Here is a 16,746-nt window from a genome sequence, read left to right as displayed (position 1 = left end):
AAAATGAATACGAAAAGAAGCAATTTTATTCATACCGTAGAAGCATATAAGATTATGCCAAGTGCGTTAAGTCACAAAAAGAAGAACGGAAACTCGTTTAATTAAAACGCGCGGCGATTATCCGTCGGAATACTTCGATAACGACCGGGGCATTGGTAATTTTATTGCATACGATTGTATTGTGCCGCACGGTTGCACCAGCTTACTTGTCATTTTATGTGGGAAAGGCACGCTGAAGGTGACAATAATATCACCTGGAATTATTATCGGCGACGCAATAACCGGGGCGAGGTTCGCGCGCTACAATGTTCGTCAATCGATCGATCCTGCCCGCCTATCAATCAACCTTGTCAAAAATAATCGATCGACGTGACAATTCGAAGCTGACTCGCCTGGTGCCGGCGAACCAGAGCAAACACCAAAGTAACCAATCAATCAAGCCAGACCGGTCACGCGTTTTCGTCCGACTACGTAATAGAACGAGTCACAAATGTACAGGGTGATATTTTTGTATTTAATATACTGCGCCAATCAATATGATCAAGTAATTTCTTTTAAATTATATCTCGAATTCTTATATAAAATCATTACTAATGTGCTAATAGATGTGATATAATTATATTCAACATCATATATGTGTGTAATTTGTTCTTACACGATTTTCCGAAATGTACGATATGTCTACTATATTAGAATATTAATTAGTTTAATCTGAAGATCAATAAATATTATGTCTGTGTCAATGCTGGATTATGATTAAAGTTATAGCAGCTGATATCAGACTCTTTATAGACTCGCAAGCTTTCGAATGCATGTTCAATTTACGGAACACTTTTATATTAACTTCAGATGTCGGAAAATGTGGAAAGCTGATATCTATCTAATTATGCAAGCTTTGCAATATAGATAATTATAAAGAATGAAATAATTTGATCAGCTGAAGAAACTGAACATTTCTATTTGGAATGGGAATTACATTGCACATAACGATATTAATCGTATCCATTACAACATTAGGAAAATTAGCGTAAAGAATAACTCTTGATCTAATACAATTTTAGCACAAGTTTATTGATATAAATTATTTTTCAATAATCTCCAAATATATGTTTATATTTTCCAAATTATTCCATAAAACGTCTATGTATATTAAATCTTATATCTCTTGTATTTTTTTAAACAATCAATTCAACAGAAAAATAGTAAAAAAAATACAAGTCTAGCTAAAAGTGAATATTTTGAAAAAAATGGATATTTGATAAAACTCCTTCATAATAAAAGTTATATATCGAAACGGAAATTACATCATCAAATTGAATTCACAATATAAATACCTCACATCTTACTCGATCCTGAACCACGCGCGATCGGTTGGAATTGACGAGCGCAAAGAAAGACATAATTCAATGCCGCACACAGAGAAGCGGCACCTACGCCGGCGCGTACTTGGCGCATTTCCCTAAACCCACGGGCCCATTACAACCTGTCTTGCGGAAAGGGCAACCGCCTCGTGGCGTCGTCAGCTCCGCCCAGACGACATCGTCTCCGTCGTCTCGTTGTCACCGTCATCGGCGTCGCGCTCAGGTGAGATCCGCGTCCTCGGAAGGCAATGCTCCATTACCACCACCCCTCCTCCCGCTTCGAAACTTCCCACGCGTGTACGTCGCGTCGCCGTGTAGTGATTCACCGGCTTACACGCGACTTCGGTACCGTTACACGTGTGTGGGCACACCGGGCTACACGTGTGCGCTCCGCTGAAAGCGCACTGGCAAAAGCTTGACGCTGCCGCAACATGTATGCATGATCGTCTACAGTGTCAGCCGAAAGTCTAAGATCGCACATCAGAAATGTGGAAATCACGAAAAAAAACATCAAATTTGATGTACTAGTTTAATTACAATTTCGATTTTTGCGATGTATTTCGTATAAATAAGTCACATACACATTTTTTTATCTATAGTTGCACATACATTTTTCTATACCTTTTTTTTATACTTTGAATAGGTTTTTTCGCATATAATACAATTGCATAAATGTAAGAGATTTTATTTTTAATGCAAATAATTTCCAAATTCTAAGTAACTTGAAGAAAAATAAGATAAAACTAAATTCTGAATTCTAACTCAATTATTTCCTCAAATATATATTCCAAATCAACATTCTGGAGTACATTCTGGAGTATCAGTTTCCTGATACTTCGTGTCTCTCGCGAGTAATCTCTAATTTTTGGCTGATACTGTACACACCAACTCAAGACATTTCGCCACGTCGCTGTGAGATCCTAGATTCTCCTCAGAATACCGTCCGTCACGTGGAGAGAGAGCGAGCGAGAAGGATGGGGAGTGTGATCTACGCGCTACGGGCTGCACTCCCGGCACCGCGCTGACATAACGCGCGCAATTATTATCCAGTGTTATCAGCGCGCTTCCTTGTATACGCCCGTATACGTGCGAGGTGCGTAGCCGCGCTGTCGCGTACGATTACCGCGGGGGAAAAGTGTGAATGAATACGCCGCAGCGTCTCGGCGACGTTTTATGAGAGGAATTACCATATCGGTGTTGCATGGGATAATCATGCGTGCGATGCGGCGCACTGAGAGCCGGTTGCTCTTTCAGCGATCGTTAACATTGCCGTCAACAATCGATCGATCAAGCGCCACACGTTATTTCGCAATTTTACGCTTTCAAGGTGTATTAAATATGTAAATATCAATTATATTCTCAGAATTATCAACTTTTTGACTCGTAAGATGTATTTGCACTTTCAAGAATTTTGTTTGAATATTCTGATCGCTGACGTCTGTTATGCGGGTAGTTCAAGTTCATGTATCCGAGTGTTTTACTTGTAACTATATATAATGATATAAAAAATAAACGTAATTTACAATATTGCAATTCATCATCGCGCGATGACATTCCGCCAATAGTATAGAATCTTATCGCTCTTAATGCGCAGCGAGCGCATAGAGCGCGTGTCATATATCCACTCGTACATTCCGTATAAGGAACAGGTGGATATAATCATATAATCTACGCGCGAAGATTGAGTCATCAGCGTATAGACATACTGACACGTGAAGCAGTTATGATACATGAGATATCATAAGTTTTGTACAAAATATTTTACATTTACGTCAGCAATCGGAATATTCAAACAAAATCAAATATAAAAAAAAAGAGTAAAAACTGTTGTACTTTAACCTAAAATATTGGAGATTCCCAAAACTCTACTGCGCGATTGCTTCGATGCATATTTTTAATTCCATTTTTTTTTGTTTATAAAATGGTATAAGTTTGTTCACAGAAATAAATTTGGTTTAATTTTTTTGTATTTACGTATCAATTCTTTTATAGCGCGTGAATCGATGTATTACAATCTGCTACGAACATTACTCAGCAGTTCTTTTCTAACTACGGAACCCAACAAGCTTGATCGGTTACCTCGAAGATGTAAGAACGTGCACACATAACACGCGGAATTCGACTAACAAGTAGAATTTCACGCGCGTGGATTACATGATTCATCGGACATTACGCTCGCTCGAGCTAACGCGCGCCGACATGCCGTCTTGTAAAAGCGCGATAACTCAAGTGTTTCAATAAAAACGACAGCGCGATTTTAAAACAGCGAGATCAAGAACACCGCGTGGTCACTGACCGAAATTAAGGAAAATAGAGCGGTACATGCGGGAAGTACGTAAGCGCGTCTACGGATCAGCGTGGAAATGATTTATGATGGAGTCACCGTGGAGAGACACGGGCCAGAGAGCGTTGCGTTGGCAGCGCGCAATTCCCTGCTCTTGCATAGCGAAACACTTCTGTCACGCGAAATCTGGAAGGCAGTGATGTGAGTAATCTAGTGAGTGATTCACGGAGGAATTTTTCTTACGCCGCGAAGGCAGCCATAGATTTATCGTCCATTGTGAAGGCCCGCGCGAAATGTGTCAGCCGGGTTTTTTGATCTACAGAATTATTGTAGCAGATGTAATTTTTTCCTAGATTCACCGCTAAAATTTCCAACAACGTCGCGAAAAGACGAAACTGTGCACGGCGCGTCGCTGCAGGAAGGAGAAAATAACCGGGATCGACACTCGGCTGTCGGCACTCATAACTCACTGTTAATTAATAAGTCCATCCCGTTAGCGCGCCGCGCCACTGCAACGATATTGGTGCGTTCGTATGCAAGCGCGTATACATAATACGGAACTGTTAATCTCGCTTCGTTCAACTCTTTTACGCAACTTTTCGTTCGTTGACGGCCGGGAAAGCTGTGACGAGGAAAGCAGTTCCACCGAGCGCGCGCTTACGTCAGTGAAAATGTTCGGCCTATGTGAATGAAAAGAGCAATGACAGATCGCTGAGATCGTCGATAATCTTGCTTTATCCGCAAACTAAAATAAAAATGATAAATAAATTTGTAATGTTTATAATTACAGTAACAAATCGGCAATTTCTCCAACAAACGACAACGGAAAACAAATTGCTAAAACTTGCGTGCGGCCGCTGCGTCAAATATCTCGCATTTACTTTCAATCCGGTATCTCGGAGGCAGCCAGAACGACTGGCAACAACTTTACCAGCTCGGCAGGGCGTCAAAAAGCGGCGCGTCGAAATAACAAGAAAGATCTACGTCAAATAGCGTTACGTAAAGCACGTACAAGCGACGGCAACGGTTGGCGCGAGCGCGACAGACGTACGAGAGGCAAATGCACTTGAGCTCCCGGCAGCCCGCCGAGAAAGAGGGACAGCAATTTTTTACTCACAAAAAGCGCAACGAAGACAAAGGAGGGGAAACCGCCGGAAACGCGACAGTAGTAGGCGCCAGTTTTATGTAGATGCCGGTGTAACGCGTAAGTTACGAAGAGAGCCCGTCAACTTGGCGGCTCCTTTGATCGATGTGGCGCCCGGTACGCTGGAGCGACTCTCTATCAAGTGTTCTCGCACGTAAGACGCGCCGATTTCTCCGGAATTTTGTGAAACTTCCGGAGCCGTAAGCAAAGAAAAATGCAAATATGATTCGTCGCCTCGTTTGCTCGCAATTTAGTTCACGCTAACCGGACTCTTCGCTACCAAACTGCACTATCAAAAGTTAAAAATTCGTGTTAATTAACTAAAAAAATTGTAATTTTGAGAAAATTAAAAAAAACTGATATATCGAACCAATATGCTGCTGCATATTTAATCTTATTCTGTCATCCAAGACATATCTAGAGCATTCATGACGTATGGAATAAAAGTGGAAGCAAAAAATACAATGTTTTTAAAGTTCCTTGGAATTATGCTAGATATATCAACTTTTTGTTTTCGTCTACAAATTTAGAAATTGTCAGTCAGCACTTTCGCGTCGCTGATACGATTTTAAAAGATTTTAATCTGCGATTTAGATATAAGATATCTTTGATATCTTTAACACTACATTACACGTTTAAATGGAATCAAAAGCATATCATTTTTTAGAAAATTATTTTTATCGTATTAATATCATACAATTTAATAGAAAGTGATAGCGCTGATTGTGAGTCATTCTCGAGTATCGGCACACCTGAAGCTTATCAAATACAAGAATATAACTTGTGCTTTAATGCGTTTGAGAAGTATGATATCATTACTTATCGACTTATCCGAAAAGGAACTAAAATAGCCGTAGTTTGTACATGTGTACAAATGTAAATCATATCGTTCTGATATCACGCTGCATTAAGCCACCACCTACACTTATTTCTTATTCAGTTCTACATTCGTTTATACTGCGACGCAATGAAAGAGATAATTAAAGCGAACGGAGTTATGTTAATCAAAAATATACAAGAACAGAAGAAGAGTGTTATTCATTATTATCGATGTCACAATTAGCGGGATAATTATTTATTAATTCATCTACTAATATGACATATTTTTCTTCCGTAATGTGTATAATATGGAAATGCACTACGCTCATTAAAATGTACATAGCAATTAAGATATTTTATTAAGATCGCTGTTAAAGTTTGCCGAAGTTGCGCGATGTGAAAATTGTTAATTACTAGCAAATAAAAAACTTTTGACACATCACATTGTTATTAGATTAATATATCAATATCAATATAATAATTTACAAGTGCGAGAAGCATACTCCTACATAACGGCCATTGTTCGGCGAAAAAAATATCATGTGTCACGAGACAGAACATCCTATCATGCGATATAGAAACGCAACGCGTCCGGCTTAAACAGCGTGGAGACCACGAGGGATGGATAAAAATTAAACACCATTAAGTTACACGGAAAATTCGCGCGCTCATCGGCAAGTAATAGGATTAATATTGAATTATCGGGGGCGGAGACGGTCGCGGGGGAGGGGGACGGCTTTTCAGTTAGCCGTCGACGCATTGTTTTTCAGTGAGCGTACCGTCGTGCGGTCGAGCTCGTTATCGATAATTAAAAATTGTCAAATGCACTTTGGCGCATCACACAGCCGGTGCTGAGCCCAGTTCGAAGTAGCCCGGGGGTCACCGCGGGGTACTCACCGGAGGGCGTGAGGGGAGTTTGTAGGAGTGGAGGGCGAGGTCGGCTCCGGCCTGGTGTGTACAGTTGCGCGATCATTAGCCAGTGTATTATTACTCGCACGGATATTAATTGATTTCGAAAATACAATTTTCTGTGCGAATGATCAAAACGTTGCGCTGCCGCCTGCTACTCTGACCCCGTCCTGACCGCGTTATGCCTCGTTCGCCGCGTATGTCTACATCATCAGCACGCCTCTAGCGTTTGCTTTTCCGTTTAGATCGCGATTCTCTGAACTGCCGATGAGAGTACTCTAACGAATGGGCCGTGTAAAATGAAAAATAAGCCTTCAATAACCCGGCGATAATAGAAAAATGTTGCACACGAAAACAATGAGATTTACAATGAGACGTCACAGTGATATTTATCGCGGGACAGAGAAAGAGAAGCGTTCCGCAATGAAATTTATTAACCCCGGATGGAGGAGAAAATAAAACGCGTATGACAAACACTTAAATGTTCATGATTACACTTTCCTAATAAAATTGTCACGCGTGTAACAAACCTGTGAAGCCATTGGTTTAATCACAAAATCCACCAAAGTTACATTAAACGAAAGTTAAGTCTCGATTAAAAAATAAAAAAATTAAATCAACCGACAGATTTAATTTTCTTTCGATACTTTTCTAAAAATAAAAGAGATTAATGAAGGATTTAAAAATTAAAGCGAAGAATTTTAGTTAATATATAAAATTCGATTATCTCGGCTGGAAGATTCAGAAGTGAAAAGTGCAAGGTAACATAGTGAAAAATCGAACAACGGCGAGGGTGAGAACCGCGTGTAAAACAAGAGCGTTTTATTAGCTCCCCATTTTATTCAGATTATCGCGGCGAGAGGCGAGCCGACTGCACTTTTCATTCAGCGCCGGAGCGCGGCGACAAAAACAGAGTCGTCAGATCGAAAGGTACACATTGATCGTAATTCGAAGTGCAGCGATAACCTTTCGCGGCCATTCGTCGTGCGGCACGATTGCACACACGCGCAATCGGTGCGTGAAAATGGAAATCGAGCGAAATGGATTTGTTCGCACAGAAAAAGCGCGTGGGAGGAAGGAAGAGGAAGGGATGAAACGGGGGAAAAGAGAGCAGCGGTGTTTGCGCGCGTGACGGAGATGCAAAATTATCGAAGCGCCGCCGGTCGCGCCAAATTAGCGCCATCACGGTTGGCTAATATTTTTTTTCACATCCGCGAAGAATACATTTTGAATCCATTTCCTCCATGACTGTGCATCGCGATAGAACAGATCGTTTGTCTGTCGAAGGAAGCATTAATTGCGCGTGATACATTTTAACAGATCCTGTTTGAAAAGTTTACGATCAAAGAGTATTAGCTGTGAGATAGCTAATCCAAGACACATTAAGTCTAACTATTTTTGTAAGCTTAGCCGGAATATATATACAACGTATGTAGAGCGTGTTTCTTTACTTGAATGCAGCAGACGTAGGCAAGCAAAGGACTATCAAAGAAGGCCCGTATCATCATTAAGACCTGACCTTTCATTATGTTTATTAGCAAACAGTAAAAGAAGAAGATACACCTTGAAGGCACGAACACACGGACGACGCGCGTTCATTGAAACGTTACGTGCAAGGCCGGCAGCGCCATTTCTCGCCGGTTTACAGCTAGCAGTCTCGTTCGTTTACCTCGGCAATAATCTCGTCTCTCTTCCCAGGACTCCACCGTACCTCCTTTCGACAGATATTCGTTCGCCACTTACGAGATCTTTACGATTGAGCGGGACGCAAATGTACGCGTAAAATGTATGCCTGCGCCGTGCCGCTGCTTTGAACTGCACGTGCAAACTGGACGAATGCGAATATTAATTAACTTTATCGATAAACTCAATCTTTCCCTCTCTCTCCCTCTTTCTTCCTTTATATCTTTCCGTGCTTGCTCGAAGCACTGCAAGTTTCCTTTGAAATAGCGATAATTGAAGAATAACTCCTCAAAAATTACTTATCATTAGTCATCATTTTATCATTTTGTCAGAAGAAAAGGAAACGACAGCTGAGATGGCGATCTATCGCTGATTTGTTATCATAGTTGAGAAAATCGTAGTTTCCGATAAACTTCGTGAAATCTGCTTCATATAATACGAAACAAACTCAAACATTATTATGACAGAAAACTGAATTTTTTTCAAAACAAATCCCTGTATACAAAGTTCTACCTAAAATTCGAAGCTTTTTCATTAATATAAAAGTGAAATGAGTGTCTCCTACACACATTAATAATTTAAAGATTTGAAATGCATTAAATGATAACATTAATTACTATCCACTTCTCAAGATATATATAAATCAGCAAATAGAGTCAAAACTATTACAGTCGCACTGATAAATTTTACGCACACTCTCTGTAAAGAGCAAACGTCTCCCTTTCACCCTTCATAACCACCCATAACAAAGTCATACCGGAGATATAGATTTGCTTGGCCGAGCTCCGAGTTCGGTCGCGACCAACGAGCTGAGAAGGGAAGATGAGGAAAACGGACGGGCGAAAAGCAGAAAGGAGAGATCGAGAGAGAGACGAGTGAAAGAGGAAGAGAGCGTGAGAGAGACAGCGCACCCCCGAAGGCCCGAATATCGATCTCATACATAATTAAATACCAACCCGGCAAAGCATCACAAAGAGAGCTTACTTCAGCTTTGATCTGCTGACAGACGGGCCCCGTCATCGCGGACTTCAATAGGCGGTACTGGATCGCGGGGGTGTGCTATTGACATGTATGTGCGTATGTGTATGTGTGTGTGTGTATGTTTTTCTCGCGCGTGTGCAGCCTGTGTTTCGCGCGCGCACACACGGACGCGAATGAAGCTTGTTTACGGATCCGCGCATTTGCAGCGCATACGCCCGCTGCGTCCTCGTTAGACGTGTGTCTATACGTGTCGGCGCACACTTACATGCTGCAAAACTACTCCCTTTTGCATTTCGCATTAGCTGTCTAGGGGCTATACACCTGTACTAACGAATGCTGCTGGAGAGTTCATCGATATGGTAAGGAGAAGCGGAAAAAGAAGCGATTGGAAATTGTTCCGAGCTAACGATTCGCCATGAAGATTCGCGGAAATTAAATGGCAGCTGCAAATACAAGCAAATACTAGCACACGGGAGAAATTGCGGATGTGATGGTCTGTAAGTGCATGGATCAAGCATTCCATTTATAGTATTTAAATTAAATGTTTCATCAAGATCCGAAAAGTTTGAAACGCAATATTTTAATAATGCAAAACAATGATAAGAAAGAGATAAAGAGATAGTAAGTTTAGTGGTGAGTCTTTCATAAGCCTTATTCATATCGCATATCATATCAAAGACCTATTTTTCAGTCATACATACATGGAACATTTATATTACATAATATCATACAATTATACGTGTATGTGTATTACACAGAAACTTTTAATGCAATTGTGCACACAGCATTAAACACAATGTGTTAAAAATATCACGAGCTATCAGAACCACGTGAATTATAATAAAATATTTATTCCGATTTCTATTTACACAAAATATTAAAGACTGTGTACGACATTAACGCGACTCTAATGACTACACACGGTAATATCGACTTGTAATACAAATGAAACATGCGCATTTTTTCACGCTCTTGCGGTGAACAGTTTTAATGATATCTATTAGCTGCTCATTTTCATACGCGCGTATCTCATTAACGTTTCATAATACGATGCCGGCACCGCGCGGGAGGCTTCTTTTATTTGCGTTCGAAATCCTGCGGGCGGACTTCAAAGAGGCCTTTTATCCCAGCGACATTGGCAGGTGAGCTTACAGCGATTTTATTATTAATCCATTCACGGGGAATAAGGGGAACAAGCTCAGTACAACTCGACGAGCATCCTGACGGGCCTTCATGCTTGGATAGACGAGTTGACAAGCAAATAGCTACAAGAGAAGGGGACGAGAAGGTGCGCTCTGATCCTCCTATATACATTCTACATCCTTCCTACACTCCTTTCCTCTGACGCGAGCCTTAAAAATCGGTGGGTACCTTTTTAGATTCAGGACAGATCAGATCTGTTGCGTCAGATCTGTCAGAATAGATCTGTCAATCCAGATTGATCAAATCATCCATACTCTGTCGCTTTATATATGCCAAGATAAATCTCTTAGATCAAATTTCACTGCCTATCCTAAAGATTGAATTTAAGAATGAGTCAGAAAGGATTATCGATTACACTCGATTAATTATATCAAATATTTTGAATTATTGTTTGCAATCCACAAATAAAGTTTATTCAAGAATATTTTGATGATCTCAGATTATTTCTCAGATAGTTTGCTTTACCCCAAAGTGCTAACTTATCAAGATTCTCTTACATAAAAAAAGTAAATTTCGTCGAAATAGTAACTTAGAAAAAGTCTAAGTATAATAAAGTGACATTTTTCATGTTCGATTTTAGGCAATTAAGTATACTTATTATTATAATATTATTATATTATTATAATATATATATTATTATATTATTATAATATTAAACAAAGAGTCCTGTTTTTTTTGCATTATGAAAAAATGGGAAAAAGCAACGGCAAATTGATAAGATCACGAATATGTACCGCAACCGTGAAAAAAAATTATTCAGCCGCGATAAAGCGCGAGCGTCTCAATTATCTCCTTTGCTCGCGATTCGAGTGCGAGTAAGCGGCGAAATAAGAGCGATGACAGAAACAGATATTCCTCTAGCCACGATATTATTACCGGTCGTTCTCGTGTTAAATTATAACGATGGCATCTCGACGGAGTCTATCTCGCGGGAAAAAAAACGCACGATAATTACCTTCGATCCGCTGTTATCCGCCGACACATAAAAGCGGAATCTTAATCCTCCCATCATTACGCTTACGAAACTGACTCATAAATCAACAGAGTCGTAGCACTCCCTATCGCGAACGCGGACGAACGTGATGCAACGCGACTCTCCGTGGAAGAACGACTACGCGCGGACGTGGATTTACGACGACGACAAATTTTCACTGTGCATTCTCGCGCGAACCGATCGCCGTGCCACGATTAGACAACAATTTGTCGAAATTTACCGACGATCGATTGAATGAAGTAAATCGACCGCTATAATGTAGATTAAAAATGTAAAAAGCAATGTGATTGTAAAAAGTATAGTTTTAAACAAAGAAAACTTTGTTTTGCATTAAAAAATTGCACAATTAAAATTTAAAGATCTTAATTTTTTTGCTTTTGTTAATTATTATTCATGTTCACAATTTTAATACTACTATTTATATTAAATTCAAACAGTTTATCCTTTCGGATAACGACTCGGTGGTAAATCGCGAATATCGAAAAAGTCACAAAGATGTCTGGATGATTAATAATAACGAATTAATGGCTGAATTACATCGACATGAATTAATTCAAGAAGTAGCAAAATGCAATAAACAATATTTACATCAAAGTCTCTTCGGTTCTCATGAATTTATAATGACTCGTCATACGTATGTCAAGAGAGAGAGAGAGAGAAAGAGAGAGAGAGAGAGAGAGAGCGTCTCACGATGACATGGCGGATTTAATCGCTATCCGATGACGTCATGTCCGCTTCATTTCGAGTCGACGAATTTTCGAGCCGCATGACCGATGGAGAGTAAACTTATGCGTATATAGTATACATACATGCATATATATATTTACGTATTCACGCTATTGTGCATTCTCATTCTAATCGCCGCGAGTCGACTTTTAGTACACAATGCGGTTAAAACCGGTTAATTGTTCAAGTGCGCTCCTATTAAAAAGTTGTTATTTAATTAATGATGAGAGACACGCGAGGGAATTTATCGTCCCGTATGATGTTTGTCACATCGGATTGTCTCGTAAATATCCGCCAATTGCCACCACGAGCATAGGACGCACAATAAAATGGATTTTTTTTTATAAAAACGGGTTTCTCTGCAAAGTATAAAATCAATGAAAAGAAAAAAAAACATAAAAAATGCATTACGTCTGTGCGATATACGAGTCGGGTGTTTTTAATAATATTTTTGCAACTTCCAGTAAACAGCAAGTTCTAGAATCAGATGTTGAAAAAACGCTACCTCTCTTTTCGCATCTTCATCAATGTAATTAATTACCGTAAAATTCCAATTTCGAAGAAACAAAGATTTCAAAAGATTTACTAAACACCTGTCAACACAAGACTTATCTAGATAGATTTTTGGAACAATTCCTATGAATTGCCAAATGTAACGTCTGTGTAAGCACAGCCTGTCTCACCTCACGCCGATACGCATTATGGATGCAATAACCGTCTGTATTAATACGAAAACAGTATGCGAACATATTTCGTTCAGTCTACGAAATCCTAGACTCTTTCTCTCTCTCTCTCTCTCTCTCCCTCTTCAGATGTCCGGATTTAAAATAATAAACTAATTCGCGTTAACGTTTACATTCGAACGTCAAGCGCGAGTGTAAGCACGATAGTTAAAATAACACACACACAAACGGAAGTGGTTTTTCCTTCGTGTTTTGCGTTTTCTCGGATTCTTAATGCACGGAACACAGAGCGCTACGTAATCGTAAAGAGAAAACAATAATGTAAATTAAAGTTAAATTATATAAGATCAAATTTTTGCAAGTCACATAGTTGCTCGAAAATGTCTTAAAATGTTATATTGACCACCGAATTGCCGGACAGTGCAATAATAAAAATGAGGCACTCGGCTGTCCGATCCAAATTGACTTCAAGATTGCCATCGACAGAAAGAAAAAGCATAACACTGGATACCTGCACGAATAATTGAGAATCATCGTGTGGTAGCACATACAAAGTGACTCGAGCGCATTAATGCACCACTTTTGCATGGATGGAGCAAGAAGATTGACAGGCCGCCGACTCTCTCCCGATCGCGCTGCCCGCACCTTATTCGACTCGCTGCAATCCCGTTAATTGCGTCGCGGACACTCTCGACCCGAAATAAGGTTAACGACAAAGACGCGAACGCCGGTGTTGCTTTCCCCGCGCCGAACTTCCGCGCGCGTGCAATTTTACACCGCGTTCGCGGGCGCAAAATAAATACACCCTGATAAAATCCAGGCCGAACTGTCGCCCGGAATCGAAGGCCGCGGTCTGTCGTCGCGATAGATCACGATCGAAGTGATCCATTGCTGGCGTTGGTGCACCGCGGCGAAAAATCTCTCATCGATGACGCGCTTTCAATCCCGTCAGCGAGCCCGGGACCCACTTCGTGTGGCTTCAGTAACGCGGACTTCGCAATTAAAACGCACTGTCAACGCCAGCGTTTACCGCATCCATCAGACCGAAGATGGAAAGCGTGTCAAGAAGCGGCCCACCCCTGCCGCCTCCTCCCGTCCCAACAACCCCCTGGTAGGTGGCAAAAGGGTGGAGGTGTCCACTCGAGCGCGCTCCGGGGGCGCGCGCTCGCTCAAAAATGCATTTTTCAGGCATGATATTGATGAACTGACAATTAGCGCGGATATAGGGTAAACCACACACGAGAATACATGAACATGCTCGCTCTCTGACGCGCACTGCGTCACGGATGACCCAAGTAGGAACTAAAGACGAGAGTGGAAGATTCGAATGTATTGCGTGTCGAATTGAAAATAATTTCAAAGCCGGTTCCATCACTCGTGCACGATGTCAATCAATACCTAACGATAATTAACTACGGTTTCGTTATTACAGCCTTTATCTGAATTGCTTGTCTTTATTGCAGATAATACCTGATCACGGAAGAGAATTAATAAAAGAACGATTAGAGTTCCAGTTTCCTTAATAAAATCGATTTATAATTATGCCTCCTGAAAGCATATCGAAGTGAAACTTCTATAACGGGTAAACTTTATGAATTTATGATTATCATTATTATTAGTTTGCACATAGAAAAAGATGTATGCATACAACTAATTAAACAAGGATTACAAATATACATCTATCTGAGGAATTTTCTTCCACATTTTCCGTACAACTTCGAATCAAATTATATACAAATATCTTCTTTCAAATCGGTATTCATTACACGAAACATTTTTTATTTCATTCGTTCTAATAACAAAGCGAAAATTTGACAGCAATGTGACTTTGACAGCAATTTGACTTTCGCCATTATTATTCTAATCGACGCATGCATTACGACATATGTGACATCTAGTCACATACTGACATTTTACCAATCAAAATTCGACCTAAATCGGAATTAACCCGTCGCGTACATGTCGATAATCTCACATACTGCGCATATCATATCGCATCGATATAATATCATATTTTACAGGGTCTGAACGCTTTAATATGTCAGTTGCGCTATAGGAAATCAGGGCGTTTTTATCCTGACAGCTCGTAAGATATTCCAGAATCAGAGATAGCCGGGAGTGGGAGAGGGTTGGACGGGAGAAGGGCGCGCGACACAGAGAAAATCTGAACCGCGGCACGAGGACACGGCGAAAATAGAATCGTGCGGTGCGATTTAATCCGCGACTCCACTTTGACGCGGCCGACACGCTTGATCGAGGTTAATGCGGCGCGACGTTAATTTTCCGTGGGGGTAGAAACAACGGGCTCCGCCGACGCTTCTGCACGAGGATTACACGCGATTCCGCCACCTGCTGCGCAAACTGCACTTTTGTTTATGCAAGCCACGCGCTCGCGCTACCCGTGTCGCGGTAATTTTTTAAGACCGCCGTCTGACAAAGAATCGACTATTTCCCCACTCGCGCGCGACTCGTCGCGCGAATCTGTCTTCGACAAAATGAATTGATGCGGAATTCTTAGAATTCGCAGCACTTTTCTGAGAAACTGTTTACGCGTAAATTCATGGAATGAATCCAAGATTTTCTGTGATGCCTGCTGTATTATTACGATTGATAGTGTATTAACTACAAGATTATATAATTACAATAAAAATGTAATTTGATCAAAATAAATTTGTTCAAAATTAATAATTTAGTGATACTTTGTATCTTTTACTGAATTCAATGAAACCCGAAACTAGGTATTTCAGACTAGACTGTTCACTCTTTGCACAAAAATTTGTATAATATATTTTCTTTTCGTGTAAAATTTATTTCGAAAAACACACTGTGCAAAACAACACGCTTTGGAGTTAAGCAATATCATTGAAATCGTTCGACACTTCACACCTTAATACACTATTTATTTAAAAAATCTATGCATTCCTGATAAAATAATTGCAATAACATTTTACTTTACAAAATATTAGTAGTTTGTAGCATTTAAGACACGGATTTTTTTAAATAAATGATTCTCTCTCTCTTGTATTGTGATTTGTTATATTTTTTTTTTTCATTTCCTCATCAACATAACATATATAAAGTTTCACTGAATGCAAAGACCTGCTTTTAGGTGCGATTCCTTTTTAACAAACAGCGTATCTACATTTAATTTTGTAAACATTACTCTCTGGCGTATCGCTTTTCACTGTTTACTCTCCGGCAACTGACTAAACCAAACATGAATAGCATCATCTCTCTTGTCGTAACAACACTCAACGATCGGGCATTCCGATGTGTTCACGCACAACTCTCGGCAGAGATTACGAGCTTTCGGACGGTGTAACGAGCAACGTGACACTTGGCCGCGTAATACCGGAAACGTATGAATCACACGGCACACTCACCACGAAGTAGTGGTTCCACCGGGCAGGATACGTCGATCCCGACGTGCCGTCACCGTCGACACTTCAGACGCGCCGTTCCTCGTCCAGCAGTTACGGCAAAAGTAACGCGAGGTTGGAACGACGAGCATCGGGATGCGTTTCGGGTGCGAGATCTTCGGCACCATATCACCACATCATCCTTACGACGTTGCTCCGCGCGATATAACACGGGACAGAGACAACAGCGCTTCACTACTCACTAAACTTTTCTCTCCGCCTACGTCGTCCTCCGGATCACTTCCTCCGCGCGAAACGTTCCGTTTCTTCCTTCGAGTCATACGTCACCGTGCGGAAACGCGCATCGTCGCGGCAATATTAAATCCAACTGATACCACGCGCTTGTCGTATTTTGCCGATTTGCCGCCAGAAAGAGTCACGGTTTCGCGATACATGCAAGATACGCCGACGGAAGAGGACAAAAGTAAAGACCCGCTCGCGACGGCAGCACGTGGCGCACTGACGGCTCCGCGGTCATCTTCCCCACCTCTGCCCCCTCCATCGGGGCATCGTGCCCCTACTCATGCGTCCCTGCCGCGG

The 16,746-nt window shown here is 40.9% G+C and overlaps 1 protein-coding gene across 6 annotated transcripts in view; it reads right to left on the bottom strand.

Annotated features, from left to right (window-relative positions):
• The window catches only part of tio (tiptop), a 143,253-nt gene that overhangs the window by 65,470 nt on the left and 61,037 nt on the right, over nt 1–16,746 (bottom strand). Inside the window, exon 1 of one of the 6 annotated variants that reach the window (XM_012372663.2) lies at nt 16,171–16,741. The exons of the other annotated variants lie outside the window; for them this stretch is intronic. The gene's annotated coding sequence lies outside the window, so the exon portion shown is untranslated. Of the gene's footprint in view, nt 1–16,170; nt 16,742–16,746 lie in introns of those variants that run through there. 6 annotated transcript variants of the gene reach the window in all.

The sequence above is a fragment of the Linepithema humile genome, chromosome 5 (genome assembly GCF_040581485.1).
Source record: "Linepithema humile isolate Giens D197 chromosome 5, Lhum_UNIL_v1.0, whole genome shotgun sequence".
Taxonomy (NCBI): Eukaryota; Metazoa; Arthropoda; class Insecta; order Hymenoptera; family Formicidae; genus Linepithema; species Linepithema humile.
Note: the sequence above shows the minus strand (reverse complement) of the source record. Positions and strands in the feature narration are given on the sequence as shown.